Genomic DNA, 17372 nt, shown 5'->3' on the forward strand with positions numbered 1-17372 from the left:
ATACCTGGTTTAATGATCATGCTATCACTGTGCTTGATTGGTCAGCAATCTCATCTGACCTAAACCCCATAGAGAATTTGTGGGGTATTATCAAAAGAAAGATGATAATGTCAGGGCTGGCTTAGCCCTTCCTTCTCTGGGGTGGCTGCTCATCTGTCGGCTAATTGCCAGCTTTCATCTCTCTCCACAGTTACCAGCTGTTCCTGATCATGCTCGTCTGACCTGCCTACTTAAAGCTGTCCAGCTCACTTCATATCTGCCTTTGCCTTGGTCACATAACAAGAAACCATCTCCTGCGGTTCTGTTTAAAGACTGGATTGCTGACATCCCTTCTGGCTCCTTATCCTGCTTGCTGTTGCTCTACTTGGATCCCTGACTTCTGGCCTGGCTGATTACCCGATCTGGTTATTAAACTCTGGACTGGCTGACTAGTCGATCCGGTTACTGGACTCTGGCTATGCTTTGACTACACTTATTCTATTTACCTTTTTATTTTTATTAATAAACAAGTGTGATTTAATTCTCCTTCTTTCTTGGTCTGATTCATGGTTTCTTACAGATAGACACCAGACCCAACAATGCAAATGAGCTGGAGGCCACTATCAAAGAAACCTGGCCTTCCATAACACTTCAGCAGTGCCACAGGCTGACCGCCTCCAGGCCACGCTGCATTGATTCAGTAATTTATGGAAAAGGAGCCCTGGCCAAGTAATGAGTACATACTATACTGTACATAGACATACTTTTCAGTAAGCCAACATTTCTGTATGAAAAATCTTTTTTTTATTGGTCTTATGTAATATGCTGATTAGTGATGGCCGAACGGTTCGCCCGGCGGTCGTTTCGCGGCGAATTTCCGACATTCGCGGTCCGCACGTTCGAACGCCTTTTTCCGTCGTTCGCCGCGGCGGACTTACGTGTTTAATGTATACAAGAACTTTAACCTTTGGTGACACGTTTATCATGTGATACAGGACAGCCAATTGAGACATGACAGCACATGGACACTTGTACATTCCCCCTAACCTATAAATACACCCGATCCGGTGGCCATTTTACATTCTTTCTTCTGTTAAGATAGGGACAGGTTCCTGTGTGGAGTAGGGAGAGATAAACCACTAGCTATTTGGTACACAAAAGTTCTTTTCAGGACTGGTATAGGTGTTAGGTGTTGATAGGTTTGCTGTGCTGCTGATTCTTGCAGCAGCCTGAGTGTCTTTTGTTAGTTTAGAGAAAGGGAAAGGACGGTGTATGCTACAGGGACAGCCAGATTAGTCTTTCATCATCATCATCATCATCATCATCATTAGCTGTTACTATCAAGGTCCACAAAAGAGCTGTTCCAGTAACCACTAATCGTTCTCTTTTTTTGCCAATTTGTATAGGGACAGGAAGGAAGCAGTGTTGTCAGGCAGTGAGGGTAATTTTAAAGACTTGCTGTTATTATTAGTTCCACAAAGGTTCTTTTCAGGACTGGTATCAGTGGTACAGTAATAGGCTTGTACATGTATAATATTCTTTCTTCCAAATATAGAAAGGATATTATACTTGACTGCTGCCCTTCTGCTGCAGTCTGCTAAACATTCACAACTCACTTGTTCCACAAAAGTTCTTATAAGGACTGGTAACTTGGTATAGGGTGCTACGGTACATAGGCTTGAGTGCGGTACAGTCTGCTGTTCTGTAAGGACCGCTATCGGTCCACAATAGATAGGGTTGACGTGCACCACTGCTGACCGCTGCCCTATACTGCAGCAGTCCTTCAGCGGTATAGGGACTGACGTACAGTCTGCTAATCACTAACACACAACCTGCTTGTTCCACAAAAGTTCTTATAAGGACTGGTAACTTGGTATAGGGTGCTACGGTACATAGGCTTGAGTGCGGTACAGTCTGCTGTTCTGTAAGGACCGCTATCGGTCCACAATAGATAGGGTTGACGTGCACCACTGCTGACCGCTGCCCTATACTGCAGCAGTCCTTCAGCGGTATAGGGACTGACGTACAGTCTGCTAAAAACTAATACACAACCTGCTTGGTCCACAAAAGTTCTTATAAGGACTGGTAACTTGGTATAGGGTGCTACGGTACATAGGCTTGAGTGCGGTACAGTCTGCTGTTCTGTAAGGACCGCTATCGGTCCACAATAGATAGGGTTGACGTGCACCACTGCTGACCGCTCACCTATACTGCAGCAGTCCTTCAGCGGTATAGGGACTGACGTACAGTCTGCTAAACACTAATACACAACCTGCTTGTTCCACAAAAGTTCTTATAAGGACTGGTAACTTGGTATAGGGTGCTACGGTACATAGGCTTGAGTGCGGTACAGTCTGCTGTTCTGTAAGGACCGCTATCGGTCCACAATAGATAGGGTTGACGTGCACCACTGCTGACCGCTCACCTATACTGCAGCAGTCCTTCAGCGGTATAGGGACTGACGTACAGTCTGCTAATCACTAACACACAACCTGCTTGTTCCACAAAAGTTCTTATAAGGACTGGTAACTTGGTATAGGGTGCTACGGTACATAGGCTTGAGTGCGGTACAGTCTGCTGTTCTGTAAGGACCGCTATCGGTCCACAATAGATAGGGTTGACGTGCACCACTGCTGACCGCTCACCTATACTGCAGCAGTCCTTCAGCGGTATAGGGACTGACGTACAGTCTGCTAAACACTAATACACAACCTGCTTGTTCCACAAAAGTTCTTATAAGGACTGGTAACTTGGTATAGGGTGCTACGGTACATAGGCTTGAGTGCGGTACAGTCTGCTGTTCTGTAAGGACCGCTATCGGTCCACAATAGATAGGGTTGACGTGCACCACTGCTGACCGCTCACCTATACTGCAGCAGTCCTTCAGCGGTATAGGGACTGACGTACAGTCTGCTAAAAACTAATACACAACCTGCTTGGTCCACAAAAGTTCTTATAAGGACTGGTAACTTGGTATAGGGTGCTACGGTACATAGGCTTGAGTGCGGTACAGTCTGCTGTTCTGTAAGGACCGCTATCGGTCCACAATAGATAGGGTTGACGTGCACCACTGCTGACCGCTCACCTATACTGCAGCAGTCCTTCAGCGGTATAGGGACTGACGTACAGTCTGCTAAACACTAATACACAACCTGCTTGTTCCACAAAAGTTCTTATAAGGACTGGTAACTTGGTATAGGGTGCTACGGTACATAGGCTTGAGTGCGGTACAGTCTGCTGTTCTGTAAGGACCGCTATCGGTCCACAATAGATAGGGTTGACGTGCACCACTGCTGACCGCTCACCTATACTGCAGCAGTCCTTCAGCGGTATAGGGACTGACGTACAGTCTGCTAATCACTAACACACAACCTGCTTGTTCCACAAAAGTTCTTATAAGGACTGGTAACTTGGTATAGGGTGCTACGGTACATAGGCTTGAGTGCGGTACAGTCTGCTGTTCTGTAAGGACCGCTATCGGTCCACAATAGATAGGGTTGACGTGCACCACTGCTGACCGCTCACCTATACTGCAGCAGTCCTTCAGCGGTATAGGGACTGACGTACAGTCTGCTAAACACTAATACACAACCTGCTTGTTCCACAAAAGTTCTTATAAGGACTGGTAACTTGGTATAGGGTGCTACGGTACATAGGCTTGAGTGCGGTACAGTCTGCTGTTCTGTAAGGACCGCTATCGGTCCACAATAGATAGGGTTGACGTGCACCACTGCTGACCGCTCACCTATACTGCAGCAGTCCTTCAGCGGTATAGGGACTGACGTACAGTCTGCTAATCACTAACACACAACCTGCTTGTTCCACAAAAGTTCTTATAAGGACTGGTAACTTGGTATAGGGTGCTACGGTACATAGGCTTGAGTGCGGTACAGTCTGCTGTTCTGTAAGGACCGCTATCGGTCCACAATAGATAGGGTTGACGTGCACCACTGCTGACCGCTCACCTATACTGCAGCAGTCCTTCAGCGGTATAGGGACTGACGTACAGTCTGCTAAACACTAATACACAACCTGCTTGTTCCACAAAAGTTCTTATAAGGACTGGTAACTTGGTATAGGGTGCTACGGTACATAGGCTTGAGTGCGGTACAGTCTGCTGTTCTGTAAGGACCGCTATCGGTCCACAATAGATAGGGTTGACGTGCACCACTGCTGACCGCTGCCCTATACTGCAGCAGTCCTTCAGCGGTATAGGGACTGACGTACAGTCTGCTAAACACTAATACACAACCTGCTTGGTCCACAAAAGTTCTTATAAGGACTGGTAACTTGGTATAGGGTGCTACGGTACATAGGCTTGAGTGCGGTACAGTCTGCTGTTCTGTAAGGACCGCTATCGGTCCACAATAGATAGGGTTGACGTGCACCACTGCTGACCGCTCACCTATACTGCAGCAGTCCTTCAGCGGTATAGGGACTGACGTACAGTCTGCTAATCACTAACACACAACCTGCTTGTTCCACAAAAGTTCTTATAAGGACTGGTAACTTGGTATAGGGTGCTACGGTACATAGGCTTGAGTGCGGTACAGTCTGCTGTTCTGTAAGGACCGCTATCGGTCCACAATAGATAGGGTTGACGTGCACCACTGCTGACCGCTGCCCTATACTGCAGCAGTCCTTCAGCGGTATAGGGACTGACGTACAGTCTGCTAAACACTAATACACAACCTGCTTGGTCCACAAAAGTTCTTATAAGGACTGGTAACTTGGTATAGGGTGCTACGGTACATAGGCTTGAGTGCGGTACAGTCTGCTGTTCTGTAAGGACCGCTATCGGTCCACAATAGATAGGGTTGACGTGCACCACTGCTGACCGCTGCCCTATACTGCAGCAGTCCTTCAGCGGTATAGGGACTGACGTACAGTCTGCTAAACACTAATACACAACCTGCTTGGTCCACAAAAGTTCTTATAAGGACTGGTAACTTGGTATAGGGTGCTACGGTACATAGGCTTGAGTGCGGTACAGTCTGCTGTTCTGTAAGGACCGCTATCGGTCCACAATAGATAGGGTTGACGTGCACCACTGCTGACCGCTCACCTATACTGCAGCAGTCCTTCAGCGGTATAGGGACTGACGTACAGTCTGCTAATCACTAACACACAACCTGCTTGTTCCACAAAAGTTCTTATAAGGACTGGTAACTTGGTATAGGGTGCTACGGTACATAGGCTTGAGTGCGGTACAGTCTGCTGTTCTGTAAGGACCGCTATCGGTCCACAATAGATAGGGTTGACGTGCACCACTGCTGACCGCTCACCTATACTGCAGCAGTCCTTCAGCGGTATAGGGACTGACGTACAGTCTGCTAATCACTAACACACAACCTGCTTGTTCCACAAAAGTTCTTATAAGGACTGGTAACTTGGTATAGGGTGCTACGGTACATAGGCTTGAGTGCGGTACAGTCTGCTGTTCTGTAAGGACCGCTATCGGTCCACAATAGATAGGGTTGACGTGCACCACTGCTGACCGCTGCCCTATACTGCAGCAGTCCTTCAGCGGTATAGGGACTGACGTACAGTCTGCTAAACACTAATACACAACCTGCTTGGTCCACAAAAGTTCTTATAAGGACTGGTAACTTGGTATAGGGTGCTACGGTACATAGGCTTGAGTGCGGTACAGTCTGCTGTTCTGTAAGGACCGCTATCGGTCCACAATAGATAGGGTTGACGTGCACCACTGCTGACCGCTGCCCTATACTGCAGCAGTCCTTCAGCGGTATAGGGACTGACGTACAGTCTGCTAAACACTAATACACAACCTGCTTGGTCCACAAAAGTTCTTATAAGGACTGGTAACTTGGTATAGGGTGCTACGGTACATAGGCTTGAGTGCGGTACAGTCTGCTGTTCTGTAAGGACCGCTATAGGTCCACAATAGATAGGGTTGACGTGCACCACTGCTGACCGCTCACCTATACTGCAGCAGTCCTTCAGCGGTATAGGGACTAAGAGTTTTGTCACAGGGTCATTTAAAAAATGACATGCAGAGGAAGAGGCAGGCCCTTCCGCAGGGGTGGTAGGGGTAGGGCAGGAGCAACAGGCTTGAGCCAAAGTGGGAAGTTGCAGAAGGTGCGTTCAATTACTTTAAAGGATGCACCAGACTTGGTTGAGTGGCTCGCTCAGCCTTACTCTTCTGCACCCTCCTCATCCTCTCGATCTGCACCCTCTTCTTCACTCTCTGCTATGTGCACCCCCAAAGACACTACCACCAACAACACGACCACCACCACCACCACCACATACCTTCCGCTTGAGTCACTGGAATTATTTTCCGATCCATATCAAGAGGACATTTCTGATGCGCAGCCACTCTTGGTATTGGATCAGGAAGAGGAGGTAGCAACAAGCGCTACTCAGCAGTCTGACGCCAGTACCCAGATCAGCCCAAGGAGGAGGTTGGTCCCCGGTGTTGCTGCCTACTCCGAGATCTCTACTTATAGCGGTGGGGAAGGTGACGTTGATGATGACGTGTCTAGTGATGTCACGTGGGTGCCCACAAGAGAGGAAGAGGAGGGGAGTTCAGAGGGAGATATGGACCAGCAGATAGGGAGGAGAAGCAGCAATGACTTACATTGCACAGCAGGGACAAAGCAGACTGCAAATGTATCAGGAGCGAGTCATCGACCATGTACGGTCACATCTGGCGCTCCCAGGACACCGGCACATGGCTCCGCAGTGTGGGCTTTTTTTAACGTGTCCGCTGCTGACAATAGCGTTGCCATCTGCAATCTTTGCAGTCAACGCGTTAGTCGCGGTAAGCCCAATACTCACCTAGGGACGACCGCCTTAAGAAGGCACATGAGCAGCCATCACCGAGCCCAGTGGGAGCAACGGAACACACAAAGCCACACTGCAGGCTCTCACCGTCCAGCCTCGTCTTCTACTTCTCCTTCTCCTCTCTCCTCACAATTGTCCTCCACTCCACCTTCCATCACGCCAAGCTCACATTTTTCTGCAAAAAGGCAGGCTTCCGTGGGCCTAATGTTTGAGCGTAAAAAAATGATGATGCCGGATAACCCTCTTGCCCAACGGTTGGCGGCTGGCTTGTCAGAACTCATAGCCCGCCAACTACTGCCATATAAACTGGTGGACTCGGAGGCCTTTCGCAAATTTGTGGCCATTGGAACACCACAATGGAAGGTCCCAGGAAGGAAGTATTTCTCAGAGAAGGGCATCCCAGAGCTATATGGCCATGTTCAGCGGCAAGTGAATGTATCTCTGGCACACAGTGTCGGTGCCAAGATACATCTGACCACAGACACGTGGTCTAGCAAACACGGGCAGGGAAGGTATATCAGTTTTACTGCCCACTGGGTGAACCTTCTGACGGCCGTCAAGCATGTAACCCGTGGCACCCGTGTAGATTTGGTTTTACCGCCACGGATTGCATGCAGGCCTGACTCTTCTTCTCCTCCTCCTACTCCATCCTCCTCCCTCTCCTCCTCAGCTGCCTCCTCCTTTTCCGCTGCTAGCGTCTCTTCCACTGCACCGCCCAAGCTCCCCAGAACCTATTCCACATGCCAGGTGAGACGTTGCCATGCCGTGCTGCGTCTGTTGTGCCTGGAAGCAAAGAGCCACACTGGCCCGGCACTCCTTTCAGCTTTGCGTTCACAGGCAGATGAGTGGCTAACACCGCTCAATTTGACAGTTGGTAAAGTGGTGTGTGACAACGGTGCCAATCTGCTTAGCGCATTGAAACAGGGCAAAATCACGCACGTGCCGTGCATGGCACACGTCTTAAACTTGGTCGTGCAGCGATTCCTTGTCAAATACCCTGGGGTCCAGGACATCTTGCGGCAGGCAAGGAAAATCTCGGCCCATTTCAGAAGATCTTACACGGCCATGGCTCGCCTTGCTGACATTCAGCGGCGACACCATCTGCCGGTCAGACGTCTTATTTGCGATTGCCCGACGCGATGGAACTCAACCTTCTATATGCTTGATAGGCTGCTCCAGCAGAAACGTGCAGTTAACGTCTACCTGTATGAACTCTGCGAAAGAAACGGTTCTGGGGAGCTGGGTTTTTTTTCACCGCGCCAGTGGCTGCTCATGCGCGACACATGCAGACTTCTGCGGCCATTTGAGGAGATCACCAAACTGGTCAGTCGCAGCCATGGCGCCATCAGTGACATGGTACCTTATGCCTTCTTTCTGGAGCGTGCATTGCGTCGTGTCATTGATCAGGCTGTGGAGGAGCAGGAGCGGGAAGATGAGGAAGTCGCAATGCTGGATGAATTCCCAGGGGGGGCTACTCTATCTGAGACAAGTCAACAACAGGAGTCTGATGAGGAGTCAGAGGAGGATGGTGCCGGGGCGGATGAGCAGGAGCAAGAAGAGCATGCTTTAAACCTTTCTGGGATCCCTGTTGTGCGAGGATGGGGAGAGGAGAATGAAGAGGACGACATTATCCTGGATGATGAGCAGGAGCCAGGCCACCACACCGCTTCCACTTTAGTGCAAATGGGGGCCTTCATGCTCCAGTGTTTTAATAGGGACCCCCGTATAAAAAGCATGAGGGTCAAGGACCAGTACTGGGTGGCAACGTACTTAGACCCCCGGTACAAACACAAAATGGCGGAAATGTTACCGCCGTCGCAGAGGGCTGTCAGAATGCAGCACTTCCAGGCCTTGCTTCGAGAAATGCTGCATTCTGCTTTTGCGTGCGCTGGCAGAGGAGCAATTCCCACTCCCAGAGAAGGATTTGCGGGTACCAATCCAACAGCGCCTGCAAGAAGAGGCCGGTTTGAAGATGTGTTGGTGACTTCGGATATGAGGTCATTCTTTCAGCCGACCCATCGACAGGTGTCATCCGGATCCAGCATCAGGGAACGCCTAGACCGTCAGGTGTCCGACTACATTGGGTTAACGGCCGATGTGGACGCTCTGAGGAGTGATGAACCCCTAGACTACTGGGTGGGCAGGCTTGACCTCTGGCCAGAGCTTGCCCAATTTGCAATCGAACTGTTGGCTTGCCCCTCATCCAGTGTCCTGTCCGAAAGGACGTTCAGCGCAGCAGGGGGGATTGTGACCGATAAGCGTACTCGCCTAGCTCACCACAGTGTTAACTACCTCACATTTCTAAAAATGAATGAGGCATGGATCTCGGAGGAATTCAACACATGTGACCAGTAGACCATGTATATGTCTATAAACTATTTTTTTAATCAAGCACACAGACCTTCTTAATTCATTTGGCTCACTTCCTTGACCCAAAAAAGCACACCGTACTATATGCCCCTACCCTCCTCTTTGAAGAGGTTGAGCGGTGTCATATTTCTACTGGGGCTGCTTATGATATCCCTGTGCTGTGCTGACTTCCTCCTGGGGGTTCTTATTATGAAGGGATCACACTATCCCTGTGCTGTGCTGACTTCCTCCTGGGGGTTCTTATTATGAGGGGATCACACCATCCCTGTGCTGTGCTGACTTCCTCCTGGGGCTGCTTACGGTGCTGCTGTCAGTGCTGTATGTCACGGTGCTGCTGTCAGCGCTGTATGTCACGGTGCTGCTGTCAGCGCTGTATGTCACGGTGCTGCTGTCAGCGCTGTATGTCACGGTGCTGCTGTCAGCGCTGTATGTCACGGTGCTGCTGTCAGCGCTGTATGTCACGGTGCTGCTGTCAGCGCTGTATGTCACGGTGCTGCTGTCAGCGCTGTATGTCACGGTGCTGCTGTCAGCGCTGTATGTCACGGTGCTGCTGTCAGCGCTGTATGTCACGGTGCTGCTGTCAGCGCTGTATGTCACGGTGCTGCTGTCAGCGCTGTATGTCACGGTGCTGCTGTCAGTGCTCTGTATTACGGTGCTGCTGTCAGATGCCTCTATCACGGTGCATGTGTCATTCCGGTATGTCACGCTGCTGGTGATCATCTCCTGCACCCTCTTCTTTGCCTACCCTGGTCCCTGACCTTCCCTCTCCTCCATTGCCTTCATTAGCTCCATAGTCCTGAATTGTTAGAACAATTTCCCAAATAAAATAAAAATGCTTGTAGTTATCGATCCCAAATTCACCTCATACATGTATTATGTCATTGTCCAGATGGTGGGACTACGTTTTACCCCCTAATAATTACCACGTGGCCGCAAATTCGACATGAAGGTTTGCAAAGTTCGCCTCCCATTGAAGTCAATGGGGCCCGCGGCGAACGGTCGGTTTCGCGAACGTTTGGGTCCGTTCGCATTTCGCGTTCGCGAAACGTCCCGTCGGAAGTTCGTCCATCACTAATGCTGATTTTCTGAGATACAGAATTTTTGTAAGCCATATTTATCAAAATCAAAAGTTTCACTTTTTGCATTGAATTACTGAAATAAATGTACTTTTTGATGATATTCTAATTTTATGAGACGCACCTATGCACTTATGTCCATTCATGTGACAACACTGAAGAAATTACACTTTGCTACAATGTAAAGTATTGTGTGTAGTGCTTTTATAACAGTGTAAATTTGCTGTCCCCTCAAAATAACTGCACACACAGCCATTAATGTCTGAACCGCTGGCAACAAAATTTAGTACATCCCTAAGTGAAACTATCCAAATTGTGCCCAAAGTGTCAATATTTTGTGTGGCCATCATTATTTTCCAGCACTGCCTTAACCCTCTTGGGCACGGAGTTCAGCAGAGCTTCACAGGTTGCCACTGGAGTCGTCTTCCACTCCTCCATGACAACATCACAGAGCTGGTGGATGTTAGAGACCTTGTGCTACTCCAGCTTCTGTTTGAGGATGCCCCACAGATGCTCAATAGGGTTTAGGTCTGGAGACATGCTTGGCCAGTCCATCACCTTTACCCTTAGCTTCTTTAGGAAGCCAGTGGTCGTTTTGGGGGTTTGTTTAGGGTCGTTATGTTAGAATACTGCCCTGCGGCCCAGTCTCTGAAAGGAGAGGATCATGCTTTGCTTCAGTATGTCACAGTACATGTTGGCATTCATGGTTTCCTCAATGAACTGTAGCTCCCCAGTACTGGCAGCACTCATGCAACCCCAGACCGTGACACTCCCACCACCATGCTTGACTCTAGGCAAAACCCACTTGTCTTTGTAATCCTCACCTGGTTGCCTCCACACATGCTTGACACCATCTGAACCAAATATGTTTATCTTGGTCTCACCAGACTACAGGAAATGGTTTCAGTAATCCGTTTCCTTAGTCTGCTTGTCTTCAGCAAACTGTTTGCGGGATTTCTTGTGCATCATCTTTAGAATAGGCTTCCTTCTGGGATGACAGCCATGCAAACCAATTTGGTGCAGTGTAAGGCATATGGTCTGAGCACTGACAGGCTGACCCCCCCACTGCTTCAAACTCTGCAGCACTCATACGTCTATTTCCAAAAGACAACCTCTGGATTTGATGCTATGTGCACTCAACTTCTGTTCTGAGTGGAACCTGTCCTGTTAAACTGCTGTATGGTCTTGGCCACCGTGCTGCAGCTGAGTTTCAGGGTCTTGGTAATCTTTTTATAGCTTAGGCCATCTTTATGTTGAGCAACAATTATTTTTTTTCAAATCCTCAGGGAGTTCTTTGCCATGAGGTGCCATGTTTAACTTTCAGTGACCAGTATGAGAGAGTGATAACAGCAAATTGAACACACCTGCTCCCCATTCACACCTGAATCTTCTTATAGCCTAAGCCATCTTTATGTAGAGCAGGCATGTCCAAAGTCCGGCCCGCAGCCAGCATATATATGCTGGCTGCCTTGGAGGAAACAGGGGGGAGGCGGGATGAGTGCTGTACACACAGGAAATTTTCCTGTTTACACAGCAGCCTCTATAATAGGAAGTACCATCTCCTGTGCTGCCATTTGACCTCCGTTCAACCTCTGCAGCAATGCTGGCAGCACTCATAAATTTATTTTACAAAGACAACCTCTGGATATGACGCTGAGCATGTGCACTCAACTTCTTTGTTTGATCATGGCAAGGCTTGTTCTGAGTGGAACCTGTCCTGATAAACCGCTGTATAGTCTTGGCCACCGTGCTGCAGCTCAGTTTCCAGGGTCTTGGCAATCTTTTTATAGCCTAGGCCATCTTTATGTTGAGCAACAATTATTATTTTTTCAGATCCTCAGAGAGTTCTTTGCCATTAGGTGCCATGTTAAACTTTCAGTGACCAGTATGAGAGAGTGATAACACCAAATTGAACACACCTGCTCCCCATTCACACCTGAGACCTTATAACACTAATGAGTCACATGACAACGGGGAGGGAAATGGCTAATTGGGCACACTGTTATACAAGCTGTACACTCACTACTGCACATGGTAGCAAAGTGTTATTTTTTCAGTGTTGTCACATGAAAAGATATAATAAAATATTTAGAAAAATGTGAGGGGTGTACTCACTTTTGTGAGATACTGTATCAGTGCCTTGAAAAAGTATTCATACTCCCTGAAATTTTCCACATTTTGTCATGTTACAACCAAAAATGTAGATGTATTTTATTGAGATTTTATGTGATAGACCACCACAAAGTGGCACATAATTGTGAAATGGAAAGAAAATGATAAATGGTTTTCAAAATTTTATACAAATACATATGTGAAAGTGTGGCATGCATTTGTATTCAGCCCCCTTGAGTCAATACTTTGTATAACCACCTTTTGCAGCAATTACAACTACAAGTCTTTTTGGGGATCGGTCTTTTGCTGGCCGAAATTCTGATTGTGTGTAAAAGGCATAACAGGTTTTCTTCTAAGATTGCCCTGTATTTGGCTCCATTCATCTTCCCATCAACTCTGACCAGCTTCCCTGTCCATGCTGAAGAAAAGCATCCCCACAACATGATGTTGCCACCACCATGTTTGACAGTGGGGATGGTGTGTTCAGAGTGATGTGCAGTGTTAATTTTACACACATAGCGTTTTACTTTAGGCCAAAAAGTTCAATTTTGATCTCACCTGACCAGAACACCTTCTTCCACATGTTTGCTCTGTCCCACATGGCTTATCATAAACTGCAAACAGGACTCCTTATGGCATTCTTTTAACAATGGCTTTCTTCTTGCCGCTCTTCCATAAAGGCCAGTTTTGTGGAGTGCACGACTAATAGTTGTGCTGTGGACAGATTCTCCCACCTGAGCTGTGGATCTCTGCAGCTTCTTCAGAGTTACCATTGGCCTTTTGGCTGCTTCTATGATTAATGCTCTCCTTGCCCGGCCTGTCAGTTTAGATGGGCACCCATGTCTTGGTAGGTTTACAGTTTTGCCATACTCTTTCCAGTTTCGGATGATGGATTGAACACTGCTTAGTGAGATGTTCAAAGCTTGGGATATTTTTTTATAACCTAATCCTGTTTTAAACTTCTCCTAAACGTTATACCTGACCTGTCTAGTGTGTTCCTTGGCCTTCATGATTGTGAGAGAACCTTCACTAAGGTTCTCTAACAAACGTCTGAGGGCTTCACAGAACAGCTGTATTTAAATTGAGATTAAATTACAGACAGCTGGACTATTTACTAATTAGGTGACTTCTGAAGGCAATTGGTTCCACTCGATTTTAGTTAGGGGTATCAGAGTAAAGGGGGCTGCATACAAATGCACACCACACTTTTCAGATATTTATTTGTAAAAAAAAAATGAAAACCATTTATTATTTTCCTTCCACTTCACAATAGACATGTGCAGAGTAAAATATTTCGTTTTGGAATTTCATTTTCGTCCAAAAAATTAATTTATTTAGTTACTCCCGAAATTCGTTTTTATTTATTTTGTTTTTCGTTCAAAAATTGCATTCGTCCGAAAATCCACATGATTTACTGTTGAATCTGTCTTTGAAGGCTTATGGTGTCTGTCGAATGTATAAAGAAGATTCAATGGAGCTAGTATATAGCATACTTCGTGTGAACTTTAGAACCCTATTAAAGTCTATGGGACTCCAACGTTCAAAATCTAAAGTGCTAATTTTAAAGGCTAATTTGCAAGTTACTGTCCTAAAAAGTGTTTGGGGACCTGGGTCCTGCCCCAGGGGACATGTATCAATGCAAAAAAAAGTTTTAAAAACTGCCATTTTTTCGGGAGCAGTGATTTTAACAATGATTAAAGTGAAACAATAAAAGTGTAATATTCCTTTAAATTTCGTAGGGGGGGGGGGGGTGTCTATAGTATGCCTGTGAAGGGGCACATGTTTCTGGTGCTTAGAACTGTCCCTGCACAAAGTGTCATTTATGCATGAAAAAAAGTCCTTTAAAATCACTCGCAGCTATTATGAATTGTTGGCTCCGTAATACAGAGAACACTCATTGAAAGTCATTGATAAAATAAATAAATAAAATAAAAAAGCGTGGGGGTCCCCCAAATTCAATTACCAGGCCCTTTAGGTCTGGTATGGATATTAAGGGGAACCCTGCGTCAAATAAAAAAAAAAAATTGACGTGGGGTTCCCCCTAAATATCCATACCAGACCCTTTATCCGAGCACGCAACCTGGCAGGCCGCAGGAAAAAAAGAGGGGGGGACGAGAGAGCGGCCCCCTCCCTCCTGAACCGTACCAGGCCACATGCCCTCAACATTGGGAGGATGCTTTGGGGGTCTGTGACCCCTCAAAGCACCTTGTCCCCATGTTGATGCAGAGAAGGGTCTCATCCCCACAACCCTGGCCGGTGGTTGTGGGGGTCTGCGGGCGGGGGGCTTATCAGAATCTGGAAGCCCCCTTTAACAAGGGGACCCCCAGATCCCACCCCCCCTGTTTGAAATGGTAAGGGGGTACAAAATTACCCCTACCATTTCTCAAACAAAGTGTAAAAAATAGTTAAATAAGACAAACACACTTTTGAAAAATTCCTTTATTAAAAATAAAAAATAAAAAAAAAAAAGATTCCAGCGGTGGTAATCCACTCTTGCTATCCAGCGACGGACGATCATCTCTCCGGGGTCCAGCGATGGCTCATCTGAATCAGCGCAGCGAATCCATCCATCTTCTGTCTCCACTGAGGAGACACTGCGGGGATTCCGGCAGCCTTGTTATATGCGGAGGGCGGGGCCACCCGTCACCTGACCCCGCCCCCTCTGACGCAAGGGGAAACCCGGGGTTCCCCGTGACGTATGGGTGACCCCGCACCCCTCTGATGTAACACAGGCAGGTTTCCGTTACGTCACGGGGAAGCCCGGGTTTCCCCTTGCGTCAGAGGGGGGTGGGGTCAGGTGACGGGTGGCCCCGCCCTCCGCATATAACAAACGTCAGGCCGCCGGAATCTCCGTAGTGTCTCCTCAGTGGAGACAGAAGATGGATGGATTCGCTGCGCTGATTCAGATGAGCCATCGCTGGACCCCGGAGAGATGATCGTCCGTCGCTGGATAGCAAGAGTGGATTACCACCGCTGGAATCTTTTTTTTATTATTTTTTATTTTTAATAAAGGAATTTTTCAAAAGTGTGTTTGTCTTATTTAACAATTTTTTTACACTTTGTTTGTGAAATGGTAGGTACCCCCTTACCATTTCAAACGGGGGGGCGGGATCTGGGGGTCCTCTTGTTAAAGGGGGCTTCCAGATTCTGATAAGCCCCCCGCCCGCAGACCCCAACAACCACCGGCCAGGGTTGTGGGGATGAGGCCCTTCTCCACATCAACATGGGGACAAGGTGCTTTGAGGGGTCACAGACCCAATGCCAGGTTGCGTGCTTGGATAAAGGGTCTGGTATGGATTTTTAGGGGGGACCCCACGTCAATTTTTTTTTAATTTGACGCGGGGTTCCCCTTAATATCCATACCAGACCTGAAGGGTCTGGTAATTGAATTTGGGGGACCCCCACGCTTTTATTTTTTTTATTTTTTTTATCAATGACTTTCAATGAGTGTGCTCTGTATTACGGAGCCGACAATTCATAATAGCTGCGAGTGATTTTAAAAGACTTTTTTTCCTGCATAAATTACACTTTGTGCAGGGACAGTTCTAAGCACCAGAAACATGCGCCCCTTCACAGGCATACTATACATTATTAAAAGCACCGAAAAAATTGCAGTTTTTAAAACTTTTTTCTACATTGATACATGTCCCCTGGCCCCTGGGGCAGGACCCAGGTCCCCAAACACTTTTTAGGACAGTAACTTGCAGAACTTTTCTCTCTGTCAAATCTTTTTTCTCTGTCGAATATTTTCTCTATATAATCTTGGACTAATAGATGTAAGGTTAGGCATATTCGACCACAGGTTCTATAGACACAGATTGTTATTGTCAGAGTCACGTCGAATCTCCTATTCTATATCGAACTGTTGTAACAATGAAAACGAAAATAAAGCATTTATTTATGTCGGATCTTTCGTTTTTCAGATTCTGTGCTTTCGTTATCGTTTGTCAAAACGAAAACAAAAATAGCTGAAATTCGGAAGAAAATGCATTCGGACAAAAACAAATGCACATGTCTACTTCACAATTATGTGCCACTTTGTATTGGTCTATCACATAAAATCCCAATAAAATACATTTACGTTTTTGATTGTGACATGATAAAATGTGGAAAATGTTAAAGGGGTGTGAATACTTTTTCAAGTCACTGTATACACACATTCACTGGCCACTTTATTAGGTATACCTTGCTAGTACCGGGTTGGCTTCAGAACTTTTTTAATTCTTCATGGCAAAATTTCAACAAGGTGTTGGGAACATTTCAACCAGTCTGCCCATTCTCTGAGGCATTTTCGTCCATACAACTGCCATTCGTGGGATTTTTTTTAATGCAAACCCTAGAGATGGTTGTGCTTGAAAATCTCAGTAGATCAACAGTTTTTGAAATATCAGCCTGTCTGGCACCAACAACCATGCAACGTTCAAAATCACTTAAATCCCCTTTCTTCTCCATTCTGATGCTCGGTTCAACTTCAGCAAGTCATCTTCACCACGTCTAGATGCCTAAATTCATTGAGTTGCTGGCATGTGATTCACTGATTAGCAATTTGTGTTACCAAGCAATTGAACAGGTGTACCTAATAAAGTGGCTGGTGAGTGTAGTACAGTGTGTGTATATATATAAAATTATTCATTCTGTTTTGGATTGAGTTATATTTGAAAGAAGTTACCGTATTTATCGGCATATAACACACACTTTTTCACCCTGAAAATCGGGTGAAAATCGCGTGTTATATGCCGATCGCTCAATTCTGGCTACCTCGGAGGGGGGCAGGTTGAGCGCCCACAGATTACATACATTGAAAATCTTCTGTTTACTCTGAGACCTCTGTAATAGGAAGTCCCATCTTCTGGGCTGGCATTGGACAACTTTTCTGTCTATCATAGGAGGTGGGACTTTGTATTAAAGAGGCCACCATGTAAACAGGTGATTCTCCCTTATGTAATCTGTCGGCGCTCGCCCCACCCCCCTCCCTGTCCCCTCCTAGGCTGCAGATGGGAATGGATCAGGCTGAACTGATGGCCA

General features: G+C 46.9%; 1 protein-coding gene across 2 annotated transcripts in view; it reads right to left on the bottom strand.

The window, feature by feature from the left end:
• LOC143930377 (membrane-spanning 4-domains subfamily A member 4A-like) overlaps nucleotides 1-17372 on the bottom strand; it is a 56587-nt gene that overhangs the window by 12714 nt on the left and 26501 nt on the right. The gene's annotated exons all lie outside the window — the stretch shown is intronic.

Source organism: Lithobates pipiens, unplaced genomic scaffold (genome assembly GCF_037356315.1).
Source record: "Lithobates pipiens isolate NorthernLeopardFrog02 unplaced genomic scaffold, aLitPip1_a1.2 Scaffold_25, whole genome shotgun sequence".
Taxonomy (NCBI): Eukaryota; Metazoa; Chordata; class Amphibia; order Anura; family Ranidae; genus Lithobates; species Lithobates pipiens.